The sequence below is a fragment of the Martes martes genome (genome assembly GCF_963455335.1).
Source record: "Martes martes genome assembly, chromosome: 12".
NCBI lineage: Eukaryota > Metazoa > Chordata > Mammalia > Carnivora > Mustelidae > Martes > Martes martes.
In genome coordinates, this window is record NC_137900.1 from 1,678,683 (window position 1) to 1,694,007 (window position 15,325).

Consider the following 15,325-nt stretch of genomic DNA (forward strand, 5'->3'; position numbering starts at 1 on the left):
TAGCTATTTTTTGTTGTTGTTGCAAGTCTTGTATTATATGACCCTAAACCTCACATGTTATGGTTATCGACATATTTCTCTTGAGTTACCTAGAACATTGGGACTGGGAGTCTAGCTCCCTTAGTTTGCAGATGATGGGGTTAAAAAATACAGAATTAGCCTTAAAAATAAGAATGCTTCTGAGAAAGGAGGAAGTGAAGGGAATATACGAACAGGGTTGTTTTGAAGATTTTCTTTTATTTATTTTAAAGATTTTATTTATTTATTTGACAGACAGAGATCACAAGTAGGCAGAGAGGCAGGCAGAGAGAGAAGGGAGGAAGCAGGCTCCCCGCTGAGCAGAGAGACCGATGTGGGGCTCGATCCCAGGACCCTGGGATCATGACCTGAGCCGAAAGCAGAGGCTTTAACCCACTGAGCCACCCAGGTTCCCGAACAGGGTTGTTTTGGAAAAGAAAAGAAAAAAAACAAAACAGAGAAGAAAATAATTTTAAATTTGACCGAGTCTGACTTGAGTTAACAGGTGACAACAGCCAAGGTTTGCAAATATCAACCTATAGGAAACTTAATAGTGACTATCCGAATTCGTTTTCATCTTCTGGAAGCTCTCCGACTTCTCTGCCCTCAAGGCAGTGCCGTGGACCGTCTTTTGGAGTGGTTCTCTGCCTGTGCTCTGCTGGTAAGATCTGCACAAGCTTGTAAGAGTGAGATTTGTGATTAAAACCGACTGAGCTTAGAAAGTTATGATTCAAGGCCAGTGGGCGCGTGCTCCTCCAACGCAGGAACCAAAACACATCAGCCTCAGCAGGTCCGCCTAATTCCAGCAAACAGGACCCTCCCTCGTGGGTCCCTGGTGGCGCACGGGGAATGCCCAACAGGGACCCATGGTCCTTCAAGGAGCTGAGGCTCCACAAAGTCCAGAAAGCAATAAAACGAATAAAATTTTACATCAAAACTTGTGGCAACTATTCTCTAGGTAAAATGCTTAATCTTAGATGCCTCCATTACTAGAAAAGAAAGATTAAAAATAAAGGAACCGGGGCGCCTGGGTGGCTCAGTGGGTTAAGCCTCTGCCTTCGGCTCAGGTCATGATCCCAGGGTCCTGGGATCGAGCCCCGCATTGGGCTCTCCGCTCTGCAGGGAGCCTTGTTCCTCTGCTCTCTCTCTCTCTCTTTCTCTCTCTCTCTCTCTGTGTCTACTTGTGATCTCTGTCTGTCAAATAAATAAAATCTTAAAAAAAAAAAATAAAGGAACTTGGTACTTACCTGAAGAATGTAGAAATATAGAAATTTAAAAATTAGAGGAAAAGGGGGACCAGGGAGAGAGATTTCATAAAGACAAAAGCTGAAATTAATAAATTTGAAATTACGAATGGGACCCGTAGAGCTGAAAGTGAGGTGTTTGCTTTTCCCCTCCTACGACATGCTGGTGGTGTTCTTTCCAACAACAACAAAATGGTGACATTCTCATGAGCCTGTTAGATAAAAAGAGGGGGAAAGTGTTGCACGAGGTTGAAAAAGGAAGACACACATACAAGGGGATCAGCAGAATTAGGAGAAAATGATCTGTATGATTCCACAGTTACGCGCGGACAACATCCTATCAAGATGTCAATCAGAAGAAGAAAATATAATAATTTTCATAGATGGATCAGAAAAAGGAAGCAAGCTCATTATGTTTTTTAAAAGATGTGATGCACACATGACTCCAACATTAATTCTACCTGATCTTTAAATACTTGATCATTCCAGTGATAGCGAAATTATTCCGGAGCACAGGATAAAAAAATGAGGTTGCAAAGTCACTCCATTTATTTGGGAAGTATCGTTGTCAGTTCTCTTACAATAATACAATTTCAAAGAGAAACGTGTCCATCCCGGTTTTGAATAAAATGCTAAAAAATAGAACTTGGTGATGTCTTTAAAAGCACTTAAAAAGAACTCCAGGAATAATCAATTATAGAAGGATGGTTCAAAAGCAGTAAAATGCTGACATTCAATTAAGACAGAAAAACCCTGTGATTACATCGATGCTAAAAGGTAACATTTAGCATTCATCTGTAATGAAAGTTACAGGCAAAAGGGAAAGGCCGTCCAGTGGCAGAGGCTGGATTGATGGAATGTTTAATGTCTCCCTTGAAAGTCACTGCATCAGTCTAAGCATGCCACCTTCGCTTTCCAAATAGTGACGGCCGCACCTGCAGAATGGGTGTCCCGGGCCTAGTGTGTCTACTTTTCCCATCGGCCAGGGTGACCACCTAGAGCTGTAGATCACATCACACACCTTCTCCTTTCAAAACCCTCCGAGGAAGACAGGTGGGAGGAGGACGGAGACGCAGGCCTGCGGGGACAGCAGGGCACAGAACACAGCCGGGGTGGCCCACTAGCCTCGGAAGTACACTCAGCTTCACCAGGAGGTCACATTATGGCACTAAGGATGGGTCACTGCCCCTCAGAACAGCAGAACTGAAGTGACCATCACGATTATAGGTAAGGAGCGGGAGTGGTGCTCCTTCACGGCCAGGGACGCAGCGGTGGGAGACCGTTAGTAAAAAGCTGAAGTTTCCACTATTTCCTGTTACCTTAAAGAAAGAATTGCAGAGAAGTATTTTCTTTTCATTTTAAAATGATTTCCTTCTGTAAAATAATTATTTTAAAAATTGGACCAGTCCTATATGTGTAGGCACACATCTCTAAACATTCGTTTGTGTATAATTAGGTGAACAACGAGAAAAGTATGAAAAGATACTCACCAGGCTATTAATTTAGCAATTCTTACAGAGCACTAAGTGGTAGTTGCCGGGCTGGGTGGGAGGGGCATAAGACATAAAGAGTAAACTTTCAGTTACAAAATAAAGAACGGGGGCGCCTGGGTGGCTCAGTGGGTTAAAGCCTCTGCCTTCGGCTCAGGTCATGATCCCGGGATCCTGGGATCGAGTCCCGCATCGGGCTCTCTGCTCAGCGGGGAGCCTGCTTCATCCTCTCTCTCTCTCTCTGCCTGCCTCTCTGCCTACTTGTGATCTCTGTCTGTCAAATAAATAAATAAAATCTTTAAAAAAAAAAAAAAAAAAAAAAAACAAAATAAAGAACGGGGATGAAAATGACCATCAATATAATCAATAATATTGTAATAACTCGGTATGGTGACTGATGGTAGCTAGAGTTAGCACGTGTGTAATTGTCAAATCACTATGTTGGACACTCGAAGTAATACAATATTAAGATAATTTTGTGTGTCCACATACTTGAATTATTAAAAAAAAAAAAGGAAACTGGGCTCATTTTTCAGAGAAATGACTGATTCTCAGATGCAAGAAGGAAGGACAAGAAGCTGAAACGAAGGATCTTGGAGGGCAGGAAGGTGGTAAACAGCTGCCCCAAAAAGCTGAGGGTGCCAAGGCTACGCTGGTGGCCCTTCCGCCGCCACAGACATGCTCAGCGGCCAAAGCCTGACAAGGTTCGGCAATAAAGTAAAATAAAGTCGTATGGGATCATAACCCGAAGGACATGATGATTATCCGTGAGCGTACACGGGTGTAAGTGATCTCATGAGAAGCAGATGAGCAGGCACACCTGTCCCGTGTGGAGTTCCGAGGATTTGCGGGGACCCTGAACTCTGGAGAACGTGGAGGGGGTCGCCGCGAGCCTCAGGAATGCGCTGCAGACAGACGCCCCTACACGGTACAGCGTGGGGAGTGGGAACCCGAGTCCCTTTAGGGCACAAAGGTCGGCCACACCGTGTGTCAGCTGGGACATCGGTGTCACCGTCGGTGAGAGCGGGTCAGGTGCAGACCACGTAGCTTGATGGGACCGAAAGACAATCTTCCGCTTTGTTCTTTTGTCCAGAATCCGTCACTCTAGCCTACATGTGAAAGAAAGACAAATCCAAATTGAAGAATATTTTATGAAACACCAACTGGGGTTCCTCCAAGCTGTCAAGCCCTTCAAAAGCAGCAAACCCGGAGACTGTGCTCTAGTCTGTGGAGGCTGGGACAGCAGGAGGACTGAGTGCCAGCGAGGAGAGTGGACAGTGTGTTAGCGGAGCAGAGAGCGGGAGCCGGACTTTGGGACTCTGTCCACCGTCGAGGTGTTGTTTTATAAATGTGCACCAGTTCAAAAAAGTTCAGTAAAATTTTAAAATTTATGTATGTATTATATGCACATCCATATATCTATATATCTTCATTAGCATATAACCACGTGAGTATCCGGACATCCTCATTAGCATGTAACCATTCACACATCCTCATTAGCATGTAATCATGTGAGCATCTGTACATCCTCATTAGCATATAATCATGTGAGTATTCGTACACCCTCATTAGCATGTAACCATCCACATTAGCATGTAACCATGTGAGCATCCATAATCCTCATTAGCATGTAACCATCCACACATCCTCATTAGCATATAACCATGAGAGTAGCCACACATCCTCATTAGCATATAACCATCCACACATCCTCATTAGCATATAACCATCCACACATCCTCATTAGCATATAACCATCCACACATCCTCATTAGCATATAACCATCCACACATCCTCATTAGCATATAACCATCCACACATCCTCATTAGCATATAACCATCCACACATCCTCATTAACATATAACCATGTGAGCAGAGAAAGTCAGGAGAAGATACTTAGCAGGTTATTAATTTAGTGCTGGTTCAGGAAAGGGGTGAGAGGGAGGGAAGATAAGATAAGTGAGTTAAAAAAATTAACCTGCATGTTTCCAAACAATATAAGTGATATGTTATTTGGAAGTATAAACTCTTTTCATTTGTTGTTACATGTATCATAAATGTATAGTATGTAGAGTATGAAATATAGCATATATACTATGCATGGATATATAAATACATAGTATAACCAGAATATAAATGTGTAGCATAAGTATATAGTGTATACAGTATCAATATATGGTATATATACTATGTAATAAGTATGTGAATATATAGTATAAAACAGTATAAATATATAGCATAAGTATATATATAAATACATTGAATATAGAGTATAAATTTTTATATATATATACACATACATATATATATATGTATATATAAACGCACAAGATACAAATTACATGAATGCCAGTTGTCCTGGGGCAGAGAAATTCCAGAAAAGTGTAACTTTCTTCCTCATACTTGCCTTGCTCCAACTTTTGTGTAACGATTGTGATTTCTGACTATGTCATGAAAGAAACAGCAAAGGCCTTCCCCACTCCGCCTCTGGTGGGGCGCAGGACCCCTCCCTGGCTGGAGTGGGGGCTACCCCAGAACTGTGGGAGCCGAAGCTGGTATTCGGGTCCCAGTGGACCCGGTTAGGGCAGAAGCAGAAGCAGCAGCAGAAACCCGTTCCCTCGGAGGTTCCCACGGAACTGACGTGTGGGCAACCAGCCTCGTTCGCGTGCCTTCCTCAGTGTTGCCGGTGTGTGTGCCATCCACGCTCCCCCTGCCCGGAGTGGGCCGGGTGGGCATCCCGCCCTTCCTCCCACGTCGCTCCTGCCGCACGCCCCGTCCGGAGTCCCGGCTGGTAGGCCGTCCCTGCTGAATCAGCCCCTCCCGCGATGACACGTTGGAGGCTGTGATGGCTGGTTTTCTGCGTCAACGTGATACGCAGTCAGCTTGCACGACTTACTCCTGGGGGTGCCCGTGAGATTACACCTGGGTCCGTAGACCGAGTCAAGAAGGTCTCGGCGCCGGGGCAGGTGGCGTCATCTAGTCCCCAGGGCCAGACTAGAGCAAAAAGGCCGTGCAGGGCGAATTTGCCCTCCGCTTGGGTGGGAGCCTCTTCTCCTCCTGCCTTGAGCGTGGGCGCTCTGGGTTCTTGAACTTTTGGATCCAGTGTGGGACTTACACCACCACCGTCTCTGGGTCTCAGGCCTCGGGGTTGGGACAGGACCTACAGCACTGGCCTCCCCGGGTGGTGGACAGTGGGACCTCAACCTCCAGGACCGCGCGAGCCAGTCCCTCGTGACAAGCCCTCTCTAGAGCTATATACATGGGGCTGATTCTGTTCACCAGGACAGCCTGGCTGGTGCGGAAGCAGCCCAGGGTTCTAGAACTGTACGCCAAGGCCCCCGCGGCCCCGGTAGGGAGGCTCCAGCTCCTTCTCCCAGCCCCAGCCGTGCCCCTGTCATAGCCCCACTGTCATAGTCCCACTGTCATAGCCCCACTCGGACCCTCGTTCCTTGTCTCTATCCTCTGTGCCCACAGCATCCAGCCCGTGGCCTCCCCAGGTCTACCACCAGAACCCCCCTTTCAGTCTAGCTGGGGAGGCCAGGAGACACCGCGAGGAGACATGCGTGCGACAGAGGTTCGAAGGAGGGACGGAGTGTGTGAGGAGGTGGCGCTGAGACGGGGGTGGAGAGAGGAGAAGGAAGGGGGCGGAGATCCGGGGCCGGGCCTTCCACATGAAGGGAGTAGCGTGCTCCTTCTCTGCTTGGCACACTAGGAGGCAGACGGGGCAAGTGTGTCTGGGGAGCCGGCAGCCCGGCGCGGGAGTGGAGGGAGCGGATTCCTGGAGTCCCGCCCTTATGCTATTGAAAGGCCACCATGGGGCGGATGGACAGTAAAGGGTGAGTAGAGGTGGAAACACGATGAGACAGTATTTATTTTCTTATTTTATTTTTTAAGATTTTATTTAGTTATTTGACAGAAAGATAGAGAAAGAGCACAAGTAAGCAGAGTGGCAGAGGGAGAGAGAAAAGCAAGCTCTCTGCTGAGCAGGGAGACCGACACGGGACTCGATCCCAGGACCCGGGAATCATGACCTGAGCCGAAGGCAGCCGCTTAACCGACTGAGCCACCCAGGCATCCCACGATGACAATGGATTTACAAAGCAGCTGGAAGTTCTTCACCTTCTCCCACAGAGGTGGGACCTGCATCCCCTTGCCGGGAGTCAGGTGGGTTTGGGGTCGGTTCTACTGTTAGAATCCGGTACAGGTGACACTGGGCGACTTCTGAAGCCAGGCCACGGAAGGCCAGGAAACCTTGGCCTGGCCGCCTCTGAAAACTCACCCTTAAGCAGCTTCCTCCTTGGGATTCCCCCATTTGGAGCGACTTCTGAGAAGCCGGAGTCCTGTGGAGACACCATCAGCATCCAGGGTCCCGGCCCAGACTCCAGACCCGTGAGCCGCCGGCTCGCCCCAGCTTAGGCCCGGAGGTCACGCAGCCGACAAGTTGCCTTCGGGTTCGTGTGAAGTCCGAGCCCCAGGGTCCATGGCACGCTACAGGGGTGCATGTTGGGTGCCCCCGAGTGTGGGCTGGTTTGTTTCACGGTGATAATGATAGGTGGAACAGGAGAGGCCACGTGGAGAGTGAGTGTCCGAGCCTGGCGCCCGGCAAGTGGTCGGGACTGGGGCGTTAACGGCATCGGGGACACGAGGCATTGCACGCTGTGACGGGAGGCGCGCTCGCCCAGGGAGGGTGCGGTCAGCCCGGCGCCGGTAGAAGACAAGCCTCTGGAGGCTGTAACGGGGGCGGGGGCCAGTGAGGCAGGTGTGAACCGGAGGAGGGCGGGAGGTCAGCCTTCTGCAGATGCTGGAAAGCAGGTAAGATGCACGCTGAGAATCGGCCACCGCCTTGACGGGATCAGCACCGTGGGTGGTCCCGGGAATCCCTGTGGCCCGAGAGAGGCCAGGAGTTGAGAGAAGGGCGGACGAAGAGAGCACATTCCACAGCGGCCAGGGGGGCATCAATGGAAAGAGGTTTCCCACGAGGAGCAAGGGTGGGTGAGAGTGGACTGGGAGCGAGGGCCAGGGGAGGACTTGGGGTTTGTGCGGAGGGCCGGACCGGCCACAGCTTCCGCCCAGCAGAAGCGGCGAGCACGAGTGTGCAGTCCTGCTGGGCCGAGCGGGCCACGGCTGCCTCCTGCAGGCTGTGCTCTGGGGCTGGGCTGTAGGGACCGACGCAGTGCCACTGGCTCTCCGGGGACAGCCTGCAGGTGGCTGCCCCTCTCTGTGGTCGGGGCGTGTCCTGTCTCTGCAGCCCCCCAGCTCTCCCCTTCTACCAGAGAGAACGAAGCCCTCCCCAGCTCTCTCCCACAGATGGGGGAGAGTTCAGGGCTCCAGGGCCCTGTGCTGCCAGCACGCCAGCCCCCATGTTGAACGACTTTCTGAAACTGGGGGTGGGGTGCGGAATGGAGCTGTGCTCCCGCTGCAGAACTCTCCAGAATTCCTAAGGGGTCTTCCTGTACCTCGTGGATCTTTTGCATTTGCATTCATCCTTGCTAAGGAGCCTGCTGGAGCTACCTCGAGAGCAGCCTCTCCAAGGCCTGGGTTCCTCTCTACTCTCGGCAGTCACCCCAAAACCCTCTGCCACCTCTTCATAGCATGCGTCCCGTCCCCCGTCGCCACACCGCCGTCAAGGCAGCTGAACACGGCCAAGGGCAGAGTGGGCGTGCAGAGCCAGCGCCCCCGAACCCAGGAGCCCTGGAGGCCCCCCATCTCCTACCCGCACCCCGCGCAGAGGCGCTGCTTGGAGCCATAAACCATCTGGCTGTTTCCACCTGCTCCTGTCTGTCTGTCCTCACCTCCCCTTCCTCACCTCCCACCTCCCAGATCAGAGCTTTCTACTTGAGGCACCGAGCCTCCCTTATATCACACCCTGACTTCTTTCCTCCTCAGAGCTTACGAGAAAATCCAAATTCAGCCTTTCATGATGAAAAGGCAGCTTTTACAGTTCAAAAATCCCTTTCTTTCTGTCTCAAAACTTTGTAGGGCCAAAGACCTAGTTACTAAGAACAGCCAAGCTGAAGAATCTCTCCTTCCACTGAGAGTTTGGGGACCTTATGAACATCACCCAATTTCTCTGGACTTTTCCTCTCTTTGTAAAATCCCATGCCTGTATTCATACGGAACCCACTGAGCAAATCAAGTTTGTAAATTTGTAGTGACCTCTAGCTGCGCAAGACTCCATGTAACTCCTCACAGGGCTTGTAGTTTTTCCTTCTATTTCCTTCTTACCAGAACCCGAGGGACACTTCTGACAGTAAATCAATGTTAGTTTGAGGGAAGCCAGGGAAGCTGTTCTAAGTTAGGAGAAATTTGAATTATTGAAGAATTTTATAGAAATAGGGTGAGGATACAGAGAGTGGATGTTAAGAAAGACACAAGTTTTTGCGTTAGTTAAAAAACAAAACAAAACAAAAAAAACCTTTTAACGGTCAGCTGTGTCCAGAAATGGAATGAACTGTCCCCGTGGGAGGTCGAGGACCCCCCCAACTCAAGACAGACTGTCCTGACGTTTTCACACAATGGGCCAGAGCACAGAGGCCCACAGGGCGTATCTTTGCACTTAAATATTTAAAAGAAATAAATCAAGCTGACAAACTATTAAATAAAACATGTGTCAGCCTCCTACCTTGAAAAATAAACCCCTGTGGGCTTCCAGATTTGCGCTGAGAGCGAGAAATTCTTTTGGGTCCCACTCGGTGGATTTTTGGTTCAGGGAGTGTCATGGGCCCCCACTCGCACCTGTGTCCCTCTCTACACCCTTCCCCACCCGGGGAGTGCGGTCCTGGGACTGGGCGCCCCTGGACATGCCGCCCCCCCCCACCGCCCCGTCCAAACTCTGCACAGACGCCCTCAAGAAGCTGCTTCTGAAGGATCACAGCCGCGCGTCGAAGTCCTCACAGGAGAGCCTCGTGCGCAAAAGAAGGGGCTCGAATAATTAATTGACCTCCTGGGGCCTCTTCCAGCTCGGGTTTTCTATGTGTCTGTTATTTGCAAACTTTGTACAAAATGTGAGCTAAAAAAAATGTGAGCTAAGGTATAAGTGGGTACCTAAGAACAAAACGAGTTCCATTTTCAATTTACAGTTCAGAGTCCTCTCGTTATCAAGTCACGCGTCCTTCACACTAGACGGGAGTTAGAACACCTCCCAGCTGAAGGACCGCCCCTCCTGAAAGGACAGGGCCTGACTCCTACCAGATATGAGGGACCGGGGCAGAACATCTAAAATTCATGCTAATATTGATCTTAAAATCATCGTAAGTAGATCCGAGTTTCCCCAGGACATTTCTGGGTTTCACCTCCTGTCCTCTTGTTAATGTCACTCTTGTTCAGCCTCAGAAGTGTCCCAGTTTGATGATAAATTATGTGTTCGCCTTACTCATGGGCGGCAAGGGACACCTTCTAGCTATCTTTTCACTGCCGTGAGGGCACATGGCAACCGGAAATAAAGATTTGCATATAATCAACGGACTGTTTTCAATGAGACCGTTTCTAAGATCAGCCTATCGGAGCTGCCACCTCGCCCTAAATGAGGATTCTCAGGCCCAGGGATGTTACCCAAAGCCTGAGGGTTCACGTGGTGGATCCTTAGAAGGTCCCAGCCAACTCCCAGGGGGCCTCCAGGAGCGTGCAGTCGATGGTCGATGGTCAGGAACCTGGGGTTGCCAAGTGAGGCCGGCCCCCGTGGAAGCCGGCAGGGACAAGAAGTCACACATCCGCGGGGTCTAGTCCCCATCCCAGACCCGACCGGCTCAACCTCTCTGTCTCCAGGACTAGTGGGACCCGAGCAGACACCTCCGTGGAACCTGGTGGTCATCCGAGCGCACCTATGACTCGTCCAGAAACCGCATGAGAAAGAATGGTATCTAGAAATGAATCCCCGTTTCTGTCCCACATCCAGAAGCATCTTTCCTTCACTATTCCTAATCTTGCACACAACCAAAGGTTTCAATTCTGAGAGCCCAGATTCACACAGATTCTTATATGCTTCAGAGCTGGGCCGTTCCCCGCTAGGTGGGCCCCAGGATGGACTCCCGGGGCTGTTGGGGGTCTCTGACTCCTCTCCCTGGAGGGGCGGCCTTGGAGGCTCCCCAGGGCTGTTGGTTGGGCTGTGTTTGTGGCCCAGGTGGGCTGCGCGGGGCGTGTGATGCAGCTGCCACAGTTCTGTGGCCACGTTTCCCAGAAGGGCGAGACAGAAGGCTATCTATCCTCCAAGGTTGAGTGGGAGTGCAGATTCGCCCCCCGCCTGGGCAGGGCTGGAGGATGGACTTCATGCCAGTGTGGGCCATTGGCTGAGGATTCAAATCAAGCAGAACTACCAGCCAAGCCCTCTGTGCAGGCGCCGGGGTCCCTGATCAGTCCCTGCTGAGACCCACAACACGTGGTCCCCCAAGATCTGAGCACGGATTTCTACAACTCGATCTCCCCGATGCCACTGTCTGATCCTAATGCTTGAACTTGCACATTCCCCCGGTGGTCCTGGTGAGGTGAGACCCCAGGGAGCCTCCCAGGAAGAATCCCATAATTCTGGGGAAGCCAAATGGACACGGGGTTCTCTTTTTCCCATTGGAGAAACCAGAGGCCAGGGGAGCCCTCTCCGTCTGTCCCTGGGCCAACCCAGGGGAGGAGCGATGCGGTCAGAGAGTGGCTATTTCTCCCCCTTCTATGAGGTTTGTCTTGGTCTCTGTTTTCCAGAGGGAAGCTTCAGCCTTAGCCACAGCTTCTGAAATTTTCACAGTCTTGCCTAGGGGCTAGCTGGTCTCTGGAGAGGCCCTGCAATTGGCAATGTCCTGTGCCACCATGTTGGTGATGCCCCTCCCCCATCTCTGAGTTCGCCTCACTTCCAGTACCTCAAATAACTGGGATCGTGCCACAGACGCTTGTGTGTCCGGCTTGCCTCACTTAGCATAAGGTGCTCAAAGTTCGTCCATGCCGTAGCAGAGAACCCCCTTCCTTTTCAAGGACGCATAACACTCCAGGGCATGTATATATCATACCTTGTTTATACATTTATTTGTCATGGACATTTGCGTTCTTCTACCTTTGGCTACTGTGAATAACGCTGGTGTGAATGTCAGTGTACAAATACCTGTTTGCGTCCCTGCCTTCAAATATTTTGGGCATATATCCAGAGGTGGAACAGAGAGATCATGTAATAATTCTGTTTTTAATTTTTTGAGGATCTATAATACTGTTTTCTGTAGGAGCTGCTATGGGTTTTATGTTCCCACAAACACTTGTCCACATTTTCGCTAACACTTGTTACTTCTGTTACTAGCCATGTTAACAGGTGTGAGGTCATATCTCTCTGTGGTTTGATCTGCATTTCCCTAATGACTAGGGATGTTGAACATCTTTTCATGCGGATGCTGGCCCTTTGTATATCTTCTTTGGTGAGGTGGTTATTCAAATCCTTGGCCCATTTCTTAATTGGGTTGTTTTGTTGTTGTTTTTGATTTGTAGGAGTTCCTTATATTTTAGATAGTAACCCCTTATCAGGTATATGGTTTGGAAATATTTTCTTCCATTCAATAGGCTGCATTTTTTACTATGTTGATTGTGTCCTTTGATGCACAGAGATTTGTAATTCTGATGTAATCAGCTTTCCTGCGCTTTTGATGTCATATCTATTGGTGTCATTGGCAAGTCCAATGTCATGACAGTTTTCCCTATATTTTCTTCTAAGGGTTTTATTTATTTATTTTTTTTAGATATTCTGTTTAGATTTTTGATCCATTTAGAGTTGATTCTTACATATGGTGTAAGTTAAGGCTCAAACTTCATACTTCTGCATTTGGATGTCTAGTTTTTCCAACACTATTTATTACAAAGACTCTCATTTTCCCAATGCGTGATCTTGGTACTCATCATTTAAAATCATTTGACCACACCTCTGAGGTCTACTCCATTCTCTTAACCCATGTGTCTATCTTTATGGCAGTGCTACATTCTTTTGATTGTGGTAGCTTTTGGAATAAGTTTTGCAATTAAGAAATGTGAGACCTCCAACTCTGTTCTTTTTTTTTTTTTTTTTTAAGTTGTTCTGGTTATTCAGGGAAACTTGAGATCCATACAGATTTTAGGATTGATTTTTGTATCTGCAAAAACATTGTATTTTGAAAAGAACTGTACTGAAGCAGTGGATTCCTTTGGGTTAGTATCAACATCTTATAACATTCATTCATTCAACTATGACCATTTCATTTATTTGTGTCTTTAAAAATTTCCGCAGCAATGTTTCATAGTTTTCAGAGTATAAGCCTTGCCTCCTTGGTTAAGTTTATTCATAAATATTTTGTTCCTTCGTATGCTATTGTAAATAGAATGGTCTTCCTTAATTTTCCTTTATAGACTTTTCATCCTTAGTGTATAAAAATGCAACTGAATTTTTTTAACTGAAGTATAGAAAATGTAACTTTGTGTATTGATTTTGTATCCTGAACTTTGCTGAATTCATTTTATTTATTTATTTATTTACTTACTTATTTATATTCTTTATAAGCAAGCTTCATTCCCAACGTGGTGTTTGAACTCACGATCCTAAGACCAAAAGGAGCATGCTCTACTGACCAAGCTAGCCAGGCACCTTGGCTGAAGTCATTTATTAATTCTAACAGGTTTTGTCTCTGTGTGTGTGTGTGTGTTTAATTTTTAGTTTAGTTTTGTTTTTATAGATAAGATCATATTTTCTGTAAAAAGAAATACTTTTACTTCTCCCTTTCAAATTTGCATTTGATTTCATTCTCTTGCCTGATTGCTCTGGGCAGGACTTCCAGTACTATATTGATAGAAGTCATCAAAGCTGGTATCCTTTTCCTGATGTTAAAGGAAAATCTTCCAGTCTTTCCCCCATTAAGAATGATGTTAGCTGTGGGCTTTCTGTGTCTGGCCTTTGCTATGTTGAATTATCAGGGGAAGGTTGGCCTCATAGAATTATAATTTGTCTCAGTGTGAGTCTCTGGATTTATTTTACTTAGAGTTTGCTTTGCTTCTTGTACTTATATATTCATGTATTTTCTCAAATTTGGGAAATCTTTGTCATTACTTCTTCGAATAATCTCTCTGCCCCTTTCTCTCCTTCTCCATCTAGGACTTCTCTCACAAATATATTAATCTGCTTCATGGTGCTTCCTGGCTCCCATAGGTTCTGTTCACTTTCCATTTTTTTCTTTTTACTTCTCAGTCTTATTAACTTACAATGACATCTTTTTAGGTTTGCTAATTCTTTCTCTTGTCTGTTTGAGTTTGTAATTGAAGCTCTGTCATGAGCTTTCAATTTTGTAATTGTATTTTTTAGGTCCAAAATTTCTTTGGTTCTTTTTATAATTTGGATCTCTTTGGCGATATTCTCACTTTGTGCATATGTTGTTTTTGTGATTTCCTTTAATTCTTTGTCCATTTTGTGCTTTAGTTCTGTGAGTACTACAAGGCAGTAGTTTAAAAGTCTTTGTCTAGTAAATCTGAAGCTTTATTTCGTTAGAGTCTACGTCTGGAGATTTATTTTAGTTCTCTAAGTGGGCCATCTTTCCCTAATTCTTTTATGCCTTGTGAACTTTTGTTGAAAATTGAGCATTTGAAAAAAAACAGCTATCGTTCCCACTCTTTGCAGACTGGCTACGTGCAGTATAAGGCCTTTACTAATTAGCCTGGTGTAGGCTTAACACCTTCTCGGGTCTTTTCTGGGCATGTGTCTTTCCTGGGACCGTGCATGTGCTTTTTCCTGAGTCTGCCCTATGCCTGACTGCTTTTCAATGCCCCAATTTCCCTGAGAGATTTACCCCAGCTTTTCCCCAAGGCCATAGATGTTCTACCATGTTCCTGTGCCTCTGATCTCAGCTCCCAGGCACTCTGCATATGCATCTGTGTCCCTGCAGTTTCCAGGTGCTGTGACACCTGCCATGAATTTCAGCATCCTCAGACCTGATGTATGAACTCTGTTGCTGTAGGGGATGAAATTTTTCTTCTACCTTTCTATGTTCTGCAGCTAGTCTGAATATGACATGGAAAGAAGCCAGATTCATGGAGGAAAAAAAAAAGTTTTCATTATGCATGTGTGCCTAGGAGTTTCACAAAAATATGAAATTTGACATGGAAGCCAGATGACTGAGACTTCTCTATCAGGGATTAGGGAAGGCCGGGGTTTGGAGTGTGTAGGTGGGAGTGAGGAGAGGGAAGTTATGGGAATGTGAGGGAAGAAAACGTAAGTAATGAATGTTGCACTTTCATGCAGGTAAGACTCTCTCAGGAAAAAGAATTATCTCCGAGAATAGCTGCCTTCCTGGTACAGGCTCTTTTTCTAATGGGAATTTCCCTTATAGACTTCCTTTGCAAAAAGGGGAAATTTAGACCTTACTTTAGGCAGGTAAGGGGCAGGTAAAGATGTTTTCTTGAGTTTTCTAGTTCTTGATTACCTTCAGCTCAAATAATCCCTATGCCAAAGTGGCCTGTTTCGGGGTGTTCTGAGCCCTTTCACCATAATTCCTGTGTGAGTCAGGCCAGACACAAGCCTTGTCCTTCAGGCAACCTGCCAACAGTTGAGAACACAACAACCAAATGACACTCATCCTTCTGTCCCAGG